Source organism: Loxodonta africana, chromosome 21 (assembly GCF_030014295.1).
Source record: "Loxodonta africana isolate mLoxAfr1 chromosome 21, mLoxAfr1.hap2, whole genome shotgun sequence".
Taxonomy (NCBI): domain Eukaryota; kingdom Metazoa; phylum Chordata; class Mammalia; order Proboscidea; family Elephantidae; genus Loxodonta; species Loxodonta africana.
The window spans coordinates 59,115,393-59,127,264 of record NC_087362.1 but is presented as its reverse complement, the minus strand read 5'-3'; positions in this window follow the sequence as shown (position 1 = coordinate 59,127,264).

Sequence of the window (11,872 nt, the reverse complement as noted above, 5' to 3'; positions counted from 1 at the left end):
GGCTTGAGTCTCCTTAACACTCAGGGAGGGTCATCTGTCAGAGGTAGCCAAGGGGCGGGCCATGGGTACTTCTTCCCAGAGGGAAGCCAAGAGAAAGAAATGAAAAGCCAGTTTGTGTTTGATCTGATTGTCATAGTAACCCAGAGTAACCCAGAGTAAAGCACAGATTTACATGATTTTCCAGTTTTAATGATTGAACTTGAGATTCGATGACCTCCAAACCCATTGCTGTCAAGTCGATTCTGACTCATGGTGACCCTATGTGTTACAGAGCAGAACTACTCTATAGGGTTTCCTTGGCTACTACCTTTACAGAGGAGCCATGGTGGTGCAGTGGTTAAGAGCTATGGCTGCTAACCAAAAGGTTGGCAGTTTGAACCCACCAGCTGTTCCTTGGAAACCCTATGAGGCAGTTCTACTCTGTCCCATAGGGTCGCTAAGAGTTGGAATTGGCTCGACAGCAATGGGTTTGGTTTTTTGGCTTTTATCTTTATAGAAGCAGATCACGAGGCCTTTCTTTCATGGGTGGGTCCAAACCACCAACATTTCGGTTAGTAGCCGGGTGCAAGAGGATTGTGCCACCCAGGGACTTTTGATTAAAAAAAAAAATTTGATTACCTACCGTTAAAGCCTTAGAATGGATTCCAACTCATAGTGACGCTATAGGATTGAGTAGATTACCTCCAGGACTTTGCAGATGCTGTTCCCCCTGCCCAGAAGGCCTCTCTCCTTCACCCCACTGCCCAACCTTTACTTGGCCAATTCCTGCTAGTGCTTCACGTCTTTCAAGCTTAGAGAGCACCTTCCTTCAGCCTCCCAGGCCCGGTCAGGTGGGCTCCTCTAGGCTCCCACTGTTCCCTGATCACTCGGCCCCCAGCAGCCTTCCCCACACTGCATTGTAACAGCCTCTCCCAGCTACACCATGAGGCAGGGCCCATTCCTGACTTGATCACAGAAATGCCTCTGCAGTGCCTGGAATCACATACGTTTTTGATGAATCAATAAATAGACCATGTATCATTACGAGAGGAAGTACCAAAAAAAAAAAAAAAAAAATCCAAACCCACTGCCGTCGGGTCGATTCCGATTCATAGGGAAGCTATTGGAGTATTAAACCTACCAGAATAGACTTTCTTCCTGTGTAAATTAATGATGTTGTTCTTAGATGTCATTGAGTCAATTCTGACTTGAAAGGACCCCAAGTGACAGAGTAGAACTGCCTCATAGGGTTTTCTAGGCTATAATCTTTGGAAACCCTGGTGGTGTAGTGGTTAAGTGCTATGGGTGCGAACCAAAGGGTCAGCAGTTCAGATCCACCAGGCACTCCTTGGAAACTCTATGGGGCAGTCCTACCCTGTGCTATAGGATTGCTATGAGTCAGAATCGACTTGACAGCACTGGATTTAGCTCTTTTTGTTTAATCTTTACAGAAGCAGATCACCAGGTCTTTTTCCTGCAGAGCCGCTGGGTGGGTTCAAACTGCCAATCTTTTGGTTAGCAGCCACGCGTTTAACCATCGTACCACTAGGGTTTCTTAAAGATAATTCTTACCAAAAGGAAGTAGGAGAAGGAGCCTTGAGCAATTATTTCGATGTGTTCAGAAAGAGTACTCTGCAGCTTTGAAAAGTGGGTAACACTTTCGTTACCCTCGGTAACAAACAATGTCTTGAAGTTAGAGAACAACACGCTAAAGTTAAGAGTTGAACATTAAATAATCTTGACTCAATTAGCCACCATTTTTAATCCAAATCTTCTAATACCCCTTAAATAATCCATGGCATAGTCCAATACTGCAGAATGGCGCAGATGGTATGGAGGTGAAGAGCAGGCTCCGCACCCGACCCTGCAAGGGTGGGTTTGATTCCCAGGCTCGCCCCTCACCAGGCCTTGTTTTCGTGATGCTGCTGGGTGGGTTTGAACCACCAACCTCTGGTTAGTAGTCGTTTGTGCCGCCAACGGTGTCAGTAATACATGGCTGTATATGTGGATACCCTACCTGGGTTTGTACCTCAGCTCTATCACACACTGGCTTTGTGAATTAACCTCTCTGAGGCTCAGCTTCCTCTCCTGCAAAATAGGGCTATGGTGGTGCCCACCTCATAGGGTGTTCAGGATTAAATGGGATCTTGTTTATGAAGAGCAGGATTTGGGTACATCACTCAACCTCTGAGCCTCAATTCCCACCCTTTTTGGAATTGAGTAAACATCTCCGTCCCAGGAGAATTTCAGTGAGAATTCAGTGGGCTAAGACAAATAAAGGGCCTGTTAGGGGCTGGTGCAAGACACGTGCACTAGCTTTCAGTGGGCATGAAGGGTAGGGGTCCTCTTGGGTGACCCATGGCTGGACTATAAATTCATGTCACCGTTGTCTGTGATAACCCAGCTGCTGTAGGCAGTAGCTGCTCAACAGATATTTGACCGACTGGTACCCTTTCTCACCTCTTTCCCCTTCCAGCTCCATCTAGGGGCACTTTCTTTCTAAAAGTTTATTAGCAGGGGAATCAGTTCTTCCACTGCCAGTGGACCTTGCAGAAATTCTCCCCCAACACAACCACCTAGATTTAAAGTATCTGTTGTTAGGTGGTGTAGTGGTTAAGTGCTATGGCTGCTAACCAAAGGGTTGGCAGTTCAAATCCGCCAGGCGCTCCTTGGAAACTCTATTGGGCAGTTCTGCTCTGTCCTATAGGGTCGCTATGAGTCGGAATCGACTCGACGGCGCTGGGCTTGGTTTTGGTTGTTGTTAGGTGCCACTGAGTCTATTTCAACTCCCAGTGACCCATGTGACAGAGAACTGCCCCCATAGGGTTTTCTAGGCTGTAAATCTTTACAGACCGGGAACCTTGGTGGCACAGTGGTTAAGTGCTCAGCTGCTAGCCAAAAGGTCAGCGATACAAACCCAAAGCTCAGCAATTCGAACCCACTTGGGAAACCCTGGTGGCATAGTGGTTAAGTGCTACAGCTGCTAACCAAAGGGTCGGCAGTTTGAATCCACCAGGCGCTCCTTGGAAACTCTATGGGGCAGTTCTACTCTGCCCTATAGGGTCGCTATGAGTCGGAATCGACTCGACAGCACTGGGTACTGGGTTATGAGTTGGAATCACCTTGACAGCAATGGGTTTTTTTTTTTTTTGGCTTTTTAATCTTTATGGGAGCAGATCGCCAGCCAGGTCTTTCTGCCATAGAGCCACGGGATGGGTTCAAACTGCCAATCTTTCGGTTAGCAGCCAAGAGCTTAACCATTGCATCACCGGAGCTCCCTTTTAAAATAGCTAGACCAGAAAACAAACAAAAAATAATGTGAGTTGATTCCCACTCAAGGGGGGACCCTATGTATGAGTCAAGGGAAACCCTGATGGCATCGTGGTTAAGAGCTACGGCTGCTAACCAAAAGGTCGGCAGTTTGAATCCACCAGGTGCTCCTTGGAAACCCAATGGGGCAGTTCTACTCTGTCCTGGGAAACCCTATGGGGCAGTTCTACTCTGTCCTCTGGGTTACTATGAGTCAGAATCGACTTGAGGGCAATGCGTTATTTCAAGTTACGCCTGCGTCAGAGTAGAAATATGGTTTCCGGCAGGAGGTGGTTGACTTTTCCGAAGTAGATGGCCAGGGCTTTCTTTCAAAATATGTAGACAGTGGCCACCTTTCTGCACTTGCCAGGGAGGCTGGCCTCAACAGAGCTCCCCAACTCTCAGGTAAGGGGAACCTAAAACCCATCTCTGACTGGAGGAGGAATTTGGCAGGGAGTCTCCCTCTTCTGGCACTCCAAGGCTAAAAGCGAATGAGCCTTTTTTTTCACTTTATCATTTCCTGTAGTCTAAAAAATGAGAGGAATGCAAACACTGAGGAGATATGTACTTAAGCGCCGGCAATAAAAAGATTTAGCAAGGATGGCTGTGGGAGCAGCCACAGAGGTAAACCCTGCCCCTTCTGCCCCTTCTGCCCCTCTGCCTCTGACTCACCTCTTCCTGTGGACCTTTCCAGTGGCCGCCTCAGTTCCTTCACCCAAACGCTCCTAAATCCTTCTGTCTCCTTCTTCTATGCCAAAAACCATGCCAAGACATGCGTTATTAACGTCCTTCCCACCTTTTCCACTTCTTCCTCCATTTCTCCCCATCTGCTGCGAATTCTAGGTAGCTTTTTTTTCTTTTTTAGGAATTTAATTTTTTTTTCTTGCAAAAATGTAATAGAAACCGGGAGGAAAAAGCCCCCCAAATCCCACCACCCTTATTTTATTGTCATTGGTCCAGATTTTCATTCCAGTACTTGACCTTGAGCAGACATGATTTCTACATTGAAAGAAGACACTCCAAAGCAATGCTTAAAAGTGTAGGCTTGGCCTGAAGTCTTCTGGAAACCAAACAATAGTCTAGCTAAGCTAGTAAAGAACATCTACCTTGAGCATTGTGCCCTTTTAAGATCTATCTATAAAAAAAAAAAAAAAAATAGTGCTATACATGAGATCAGTTTGACAACAGCAACTTGAAAGATTAGACAGAAAACTTAGGGGCTGTGAGTTTATGTTGATGGCGAAGGAACAATTCTGAAAGGAGGGTGAGAACGGCTGCACAATTCCATGTCACTGAATGGTACAAGTAGAAACTGTTGAATTGGTATGTGTTCTGCTATATATATTCTTAACAACAAAAATAAAATAAACTATTAAAAAAAAAAAAGTGAGGGCTTGAGGGCCAGCCAGACCTGGGTTTGAATCCTGCCTTGGTCACTTCCTCTGTGCCTCAGTTTCCACCTGTAAAAATGGGGGTAATACTAGTACTTAGGAGTCACTGGATGATGCAAAGAGTTAACAGGCTCAACTACTAACCAAAAGGTTGGAGGTTTGGGTCCACCCAGAGGCACCTTGAAAGAAAATCCTGGTGATTTACTTCCAAAAGATCACAGCCATTAGAAACCCTGTGGAGCACAGTTCTACTCTGACACACATGGGATTGCCACGAGTTGGAAATGACTTGAAAGCAACTGGAAAAAAAAAAAAGACTAGTACTTAACCCTTTGGATTGTTGTGAGAAGTAAACAAGAACAAGCACCAAACCTCCTAGGCCAGCATCTGGCACACAATTGGACTTCCACAAACAGTAGCTGTTGTCATGGTAGGAGGCAGAGAGTGGATAAAATTTTGTACTCTGCTATTTCTCCCTTTAAATTATGTTATAAGCATTTTCCAAGTTACTTTTTCTTACTAGTTGTTGTGTGCTGTTGAGTCGACTCTGACTCATAGTGACTCTATATGACACAGTAGAACTGCCCCATAGGGTTTTCTAGGCTGTAATCTTTATGGAAGCAGATTGCCAGGCCTTTCGGCCATGGAGCCAAGTGCTTAACCATTAAGCCACCAGGGCTTCTTTTTTCTTACTGTTCTTTTCTGAACTGCAGGCCCCAGACTGAGCGTGAGGCTCAGATCCCATTCAGCATTGGGGCCCTAGTGTTTGGGGCACAACCAAACCCCAAAACCCATTGTAATCAAATTGATCCCGACTCATGGCCACCCCATGTGTTACAGAGTAGAAGCGCTCCACAGGGTTTTCTTGGCTGTAGTCTTTATGGAGCAGAGTGTCAGACTCAGGCCTTCCTTCCACAGTGTTGCTCGGTGGGCGCTACTGAGTGGGTTTGAACTGCCAACCTTTCAGTTAGTAGTTGAGTCCAGCACTGAGTAAAAGTGAGCATAAAAAGTGAGCATCATCTTAAATGGCTGCATAATATTTCACCTAATGGCTTTGCCCCAACTGAGAGGTCAGGTATTTCCATGTGGTCAGATATTTGAGTATCTCCCATTTTTTTCACTCTTATCAATCAGCCTGTTCATTCCCTGGGGGAAAGGGGTTCATTTCATAAAATCTTTCTGAATAAACAGACTGAGCATCTTTTTTACACTTTCTAAACACATTGCCATATCGCCCTTGGAAGAACTATACCAAATTTATACTGCTGTTGGCAGCCTCTCTGACGAGGACAACTTTTCATATTCATTGACGGTTTTCTCTCGGATCTAGAATTCTCTCCCTGGTTGATTCTCCTGTGCAGCAGAAGGTATGTAAAAGGAGTCTGAGTGATGGCTCTCAAGAGAGGGGAGCGTCTGGCTCCTTTGCCAGGTGTTCAGGTCCCTGAGTAAAGGAACCCTGGTGGCACAATGGTTAAGCACTCGACTGTTAAAGATTGGCAATTCAAACCCACCCAATGGCTCCACTGGAGAAAGACCTGGCAATCTGCTTCCGTAAAGATTACAGACTAGAAAGCCCTATGGGACAGTTCTACTCCATCACAGGGGGTCCCTATGAGTTGAAAATCAACTAGCTGGCACCCAGCAACAACAGTGTTTCTGTTTGCTGAGCGGGGCAGGGTAGGGCAGGGCAGAGAGACCTGAGTCCATGCTCTCTTCTTCTGCCTGCTCTTTAAGCCCCAGCCATCGGCGATAACACAGACACCTTCCCAGGTGGGTTCTGGGATGTCCCACAAGCCGGACATCCAGGAATCCACTGAACAATTTTAAAATGAAAGATTCTGTAGAGGCCATTAGCATTGCTGTTATCCTAGCTCTTCACACTCTCTTGGTGTTCCATTCTGGTTTCTTGCAATAAGTCAACCAGTCACCCCTGGAAAGAAAATCCCTCAAGAGGCCCTGTTGTTGTGTTGTTGTTGGATACCATCAAGTCAATTTTGACTCATAGTGACCCCATGTGACCAAGTAGAACTGCACCATTGGGTTTTCTTGGCAGTAATCTTTATGGGAGCAGATCGTCAGGTCTTTTCTCCCATGGAGACACTGGGTGGGTCCGAACTGCCAACCTTTCAGTTAGCAGTCATGCACTTAACCATTGTACCATCAGGGCTCTGATGTCTGCAGTTAACTGCCTGTTCCTGGGGAGGAGGCACCATGCAGAGGTGAGGGAAGCCGTGTGCTCCTACAGAACCGCACCATGGTCCCAACCACCCTGCCAGCCTCTTGGCCTCACCGCCGCTGCCCCTAAACCTTAGCATCGCCCCACCTGGGTTCCGTGCCGGGGGCAGCCTCTCCCCGCAGGCCTAGTCCTCCTCCTCTGGGGGTGGCCCATGTTTGCAAACAGCAACTGGAAGTTTTGACGCTGCTGATTAACCAGACTTCTCCAGCTCTCGATTCTTACTCATCAAGACAAGTCTCAACCTTCCATCTGCCCTGCCGACGTCACCAGCTTCCAGGTGACAGGGGAGAAGTGACTAAGAACTGTAGTTTCAGTGGCCTCCATTTGTCATCTTTGGGGAGTGGGGGGAGAGTGAGCCCATCCCAAACAATCATAATGTGCAGGGTGGGAATTTAATCTAAACTTAGCCCGCACTATTGAGGGACAGCCACGTGCCAAGCACTGTACTGATCTCTTTACGTACAGAATTGCCTTCGGTTTCATTTAATCCTATCAACAGCATGTGTGTTGCTGTTGTTGTTAGGTGCCCGTCGAATCCACTTCAACTTATAGTGACCTCAGGTGACTGAGTAGAACTGCCCTCATAGGGTTTTCTAGGCTGTAGTCTTTATAGGAGCAGATCGCCAGGTCTTTCTCCCATGGAGCCTCTGGGTAGATTTGAACTGCCAATGTTTCAGTTAGCAGCTGAATGCTTAACCTTTGCACCACAAAGGCTCCTCAACGGCATGTATGGTAGGTATTATTATTCCCACTTTACAGATGGAGAAACTGAGGTACTATGTAATAAGAATGGCAAGGGGGAGGCCCATGAATGTGTGTGGGAGGGGGTACTGAGGGAATGCAGCCTGGAGCGCTGGAAAGGTCGGTAGTACAGGGCAGGAGCTGTGCCCCAACCGGCTGTGTGACCTTGGGCAGATTTCATTCCTGGTCTGGGTCTCATGCCTCTTCCTGAATAAATGAAGACGATGGGCTCGTGACCTTTGCAGCACAAGAACCGCAAAGAAATGAGTGGGCAAGTTGGAAGGGGCGACCCTGAAATCTGCTCACTGATGAGGAGCCCTGGTGGCACAGTGGTGAAAGCACTCAGCTGCTAACTGAAAGGTCAGCAGTTCGAACCCACCAGCCGCTCCGAGGGAGAAAGATGTGGCTGTTGGCCTCTGTAATGATTTACAGCCTTGGAAACCCTATGGGACATTTCTACTCTGTCCTACAGGGTCACTGAGAGTCAGAATTGATTCAAAGGCAGGGGGTTTTGAGTGGGGCTAACTGATGACCTGGATAAGGGAGGAGCCTTTCCAGCTCAGCACGGGGGGGGGGGGGGGGGGGGGTGGGATCTGGCTCTCTGTTTACAGCCCTTTCCTGAACAAACATCAACAAAGGAAGTAGATTAGTGGTTGCCTGGGGCTGGGGGAGGGGAGAATGTGGAGAGACTGATTTTTGGATAACAAAAATGCTCTAAAATCAGATAAGGGTGATGGTTACACAGCTCTGTGAATATGCTAAAAACCACTGAATTGGACCTTAAACTGGCGAATCTTATGATATGTTGAAGTTACTTAAGACTGGAATGAAAGAAGGAAGGGAAGGAGGATGAGAAGGAAGAAAGGAAGGAAAGACAGACCTGAACAGAGGTCCGGCCAGAGCTGCCTTTGGGATTTGCTTTCTGGGAGTGGGGCCCTCAGCACCTGGTCCCTCCCCAAGCACCCCTCCTTCAAGCACCTCTGCTCCAGGGTGCAGGACGGTGTGTGTGAAGGCGCCCAAGTGGCAGGCAACGGCTCCAGGTCAGCAGCCATGGATCAAAAAGCAGGTATGTGTGCGTCGGGGGCAGGTGGATGGGGGGCACGCCTGGAAGAATGAGGGTGGTGCCCACAGCAAAGAAATTGATGGAGGCCGGAAGAGCTGGGGGAGTGTCGCAGAAGAGACTGAATCAGGACTGAAGCTGCTTATCCCATAAAAATTTACAGCCTTGGAAACCCTATGAAGCAGTTCTACTTTGTCCTTTAGGGTTGCTATGAGTCAGAATCGACTCAATGGCAACAGATTTGTTTTTTGTTTTTTTTTTTTAATTTTTTTATAGAAGGAAAAACTGAGACACAGGGAGGTTACATAACTTGCCCAAGGCCACCCAGCTCATAGCTGGATTTGACCCAGGCAGGCTGGCTCCAAAGTCCAGGTCTTGAACCATTTACACTTGACTGCTTCTCAAGGGGACAGTCAGTGGAGTCCTTGTCACCAAGTGTCACTCCTTGGCATGCATTCAAGACTCTTCACCATCTGCCTCCAGCCCACCTACCCAGCCTTCTCTCCAATTGGTCCCCAAGACACCCTCTTTCTGTCCTTGAGTTTTCCAAGTGTTCATGTCTCACGCACATGCAGTTGTTGTTAGGTGCCTTCAAGCCAATTCCGACTCATAGCGGCCCCATGTACAACAGACTGAAACACCGCCCCATCGTGTGCCATCCTCACAGTCATTGCTATGTTTGAGCCCATTGTTGCAGCCACTGGGTCAATCCCTCTCGTTGAGGGTCTTAGAATAGCAGTGGAACGTGCAGTTAAAACCTGTTGCCCTTGAGTAGATTCTGACTCACAGCAACCCTATAGCACAGAGTAGAACTGCCCCATAGGGTTTCCGAGGAGTGGCTGGTGGATTTGAACTGCTGACCTTTTGGTGAGAAGCTGAGCTCTTAACCACCGCACCACCAGGGCTTCAGAATTTCCAGTTACTGTCACTGAAATGCTCTTCCCTGTGAGGACAGCTTATCCACCTTAAAAGGCCCAATGGAAATATCACTTGTCCATGAGGCCTTCCTGACACTGTCCAAACAGAGTAGGACCACCTACCCTTCTTTAGTCACTTAGCACACTGAACTGGAGCTTGTGGGAGACTTCTCAGTCTCCTCCACTAGACAGGAGTTCCCCGATTCAGGTTCCCATGCTGTGTGAGCGCAGAGAATGTGCTTAACCTCTCTGAGCCTCAGTGTCCTCACGAATGGTAATATTTGCTGAGGACTTACTATATGCCAGTACTATGTGCTAAGTACTTTAAACGCATGATCTTGTCTAATCCTTACTCCCTCATGAGGTGGTTACTATCATTATCCCCATGTTACAGATGAAGAAACTATCACTATCATTAGTACTACCACCATTTATCATTATTGCTACTCTTTCTGTCTGCCACAAAACTTAACACGCAGCAGACACTTAGATCCTGTTTGTTAAATTCAAGTGTGGATGAAAATGAGAGGGAACTTGGGGGAAAAAAGGAGTTCTGAAGCAGAGCTCTGCCTGCTGCAGGGTACTCAGGCCTAGCCCTGTCCTGGGGGGCAATACCCTCTTTGGAGCCTCACTCTGGCAGACAGTGGTGGCTGGGGACCTGGGCGCTCTGCTTTCATGTCTCCCGTCAGTCTAGTCTTTACCTACGGTCATAGACACTGCCCAAACCAGCCTGCCATACTCAGAGCCCCGCGGCAAACAGATCTCCTGGGTTAATGATGACAGAGATGCTGGGGGGACCTTGGAAGCTGAATAGGGGCAGAATCTGCACATTCGTAACTAGCATAGCTCTGGGGTTGATTTTGCCAGCTAAGGCCACAAGTGCAGAATGCTCCACGTCTCCAAGCTCCAAGCCACCCCAGTGTTTTCAGGGCCCCCTCCCCTCCCCTAGACGTTCCCCAGTAGCTCTAGGGTTCTCCCCCATCGTCTCCACAGGCTGAGCTGGGAACCACAGTAGCACCTGGCCTGCTGGTCTACCAGGATGCCTCCATGGTCAATGCTGATACCTGAGCCCTCCTCACCAGGGAGGCTGGGGCCCCCCAAAGTAGTTGCTGTGCCTGATGTTGGAGACCTAGGGTCCAAAAGTGAGAGTGAGGAAAGCACACCTGTTCAGCCATGGCGTGCCCCACAGCAAAGGCGCCTGGGTTCCTGGAATTCATAGTGTTCTTCTGACTCATCACAGATATCCCAAACACCCCAGATTCCTTTCTCAGCCACTTCCCCACCCAGGGCTTGGCACCTGGATTAAGTCTGGCCCTATGGTAAGGGCTGTCTGGGGGCCCTAGAGTCCATTCATGCAATGGCCTTGGTAGGCGCCCCCTGCCCAGGAGACAGCTGTGTTTTTACATCCTTAAGCCCCAGCTCCAGTAAAGGCAATCAGGATTCCTGTCCCTTTCCCCCCAGAAGCCTCCTCGGCCCTGATGTCAGTGAGTCGACATACGCAGGTACCCACAGAGAGGGAGGTGGCCAAACCCTCCCATCGGTGGATCTGAGCCATTTGACCTGTTACTTGTAGTCGTTCAACAAATGTGCCTCACACTGCTGGGTAGAGGGGAAGTGGCGCCCTCTACTTCTGACAGCTCCTTGAGTCCTTGCCTGGGTAGTGGGTTCTTTCAACCCCATTTACAGATGAGAAAACAGAGGCCCTAAAAGATGGAGTAGCTACTCCAAAGAAAATGTCAGAACCAGGTTCTAAGGCCGTGTCTCTTCACTGCTGACTCTTATCTTCAACCCAAATTGCAATACCCTCGCCCCAAACCCAAATGGGACAAGGCCCTGAGGGGAGCCCACTCCACCCAGAGAACCAAAGTCAGGAAATGGAGTCGACCTGAAGATCCCAGAGGCCCTCAGGAGGCCCGGCTCTGGTGCCTGAACAGAAGCTGGGCAGAAAGGCAAGGTGCTGGCAGCCACAGGGGAAACTCTGGGCTCAGCACCACCGACGTGAGTCACAGCCTCACCGAGTAGCCAGCACAGCTGATGTTCCCTGTCTACACGTTATAAAACCGCAACAGGCTGTGGACTGACAGCTGACTGCTCTGGGTGTCGGCAGACATGTTGTTGCCAGACAAGTTTATGAGGCATCTGCCAAGCTGTGCTCCAGAAACCAGGCTGGGCTGTTCCCACACCAGGCAGTCTCACAGGAGGCCATGGCCACAGGCAGCCACCATCCCTACCCCAAAAA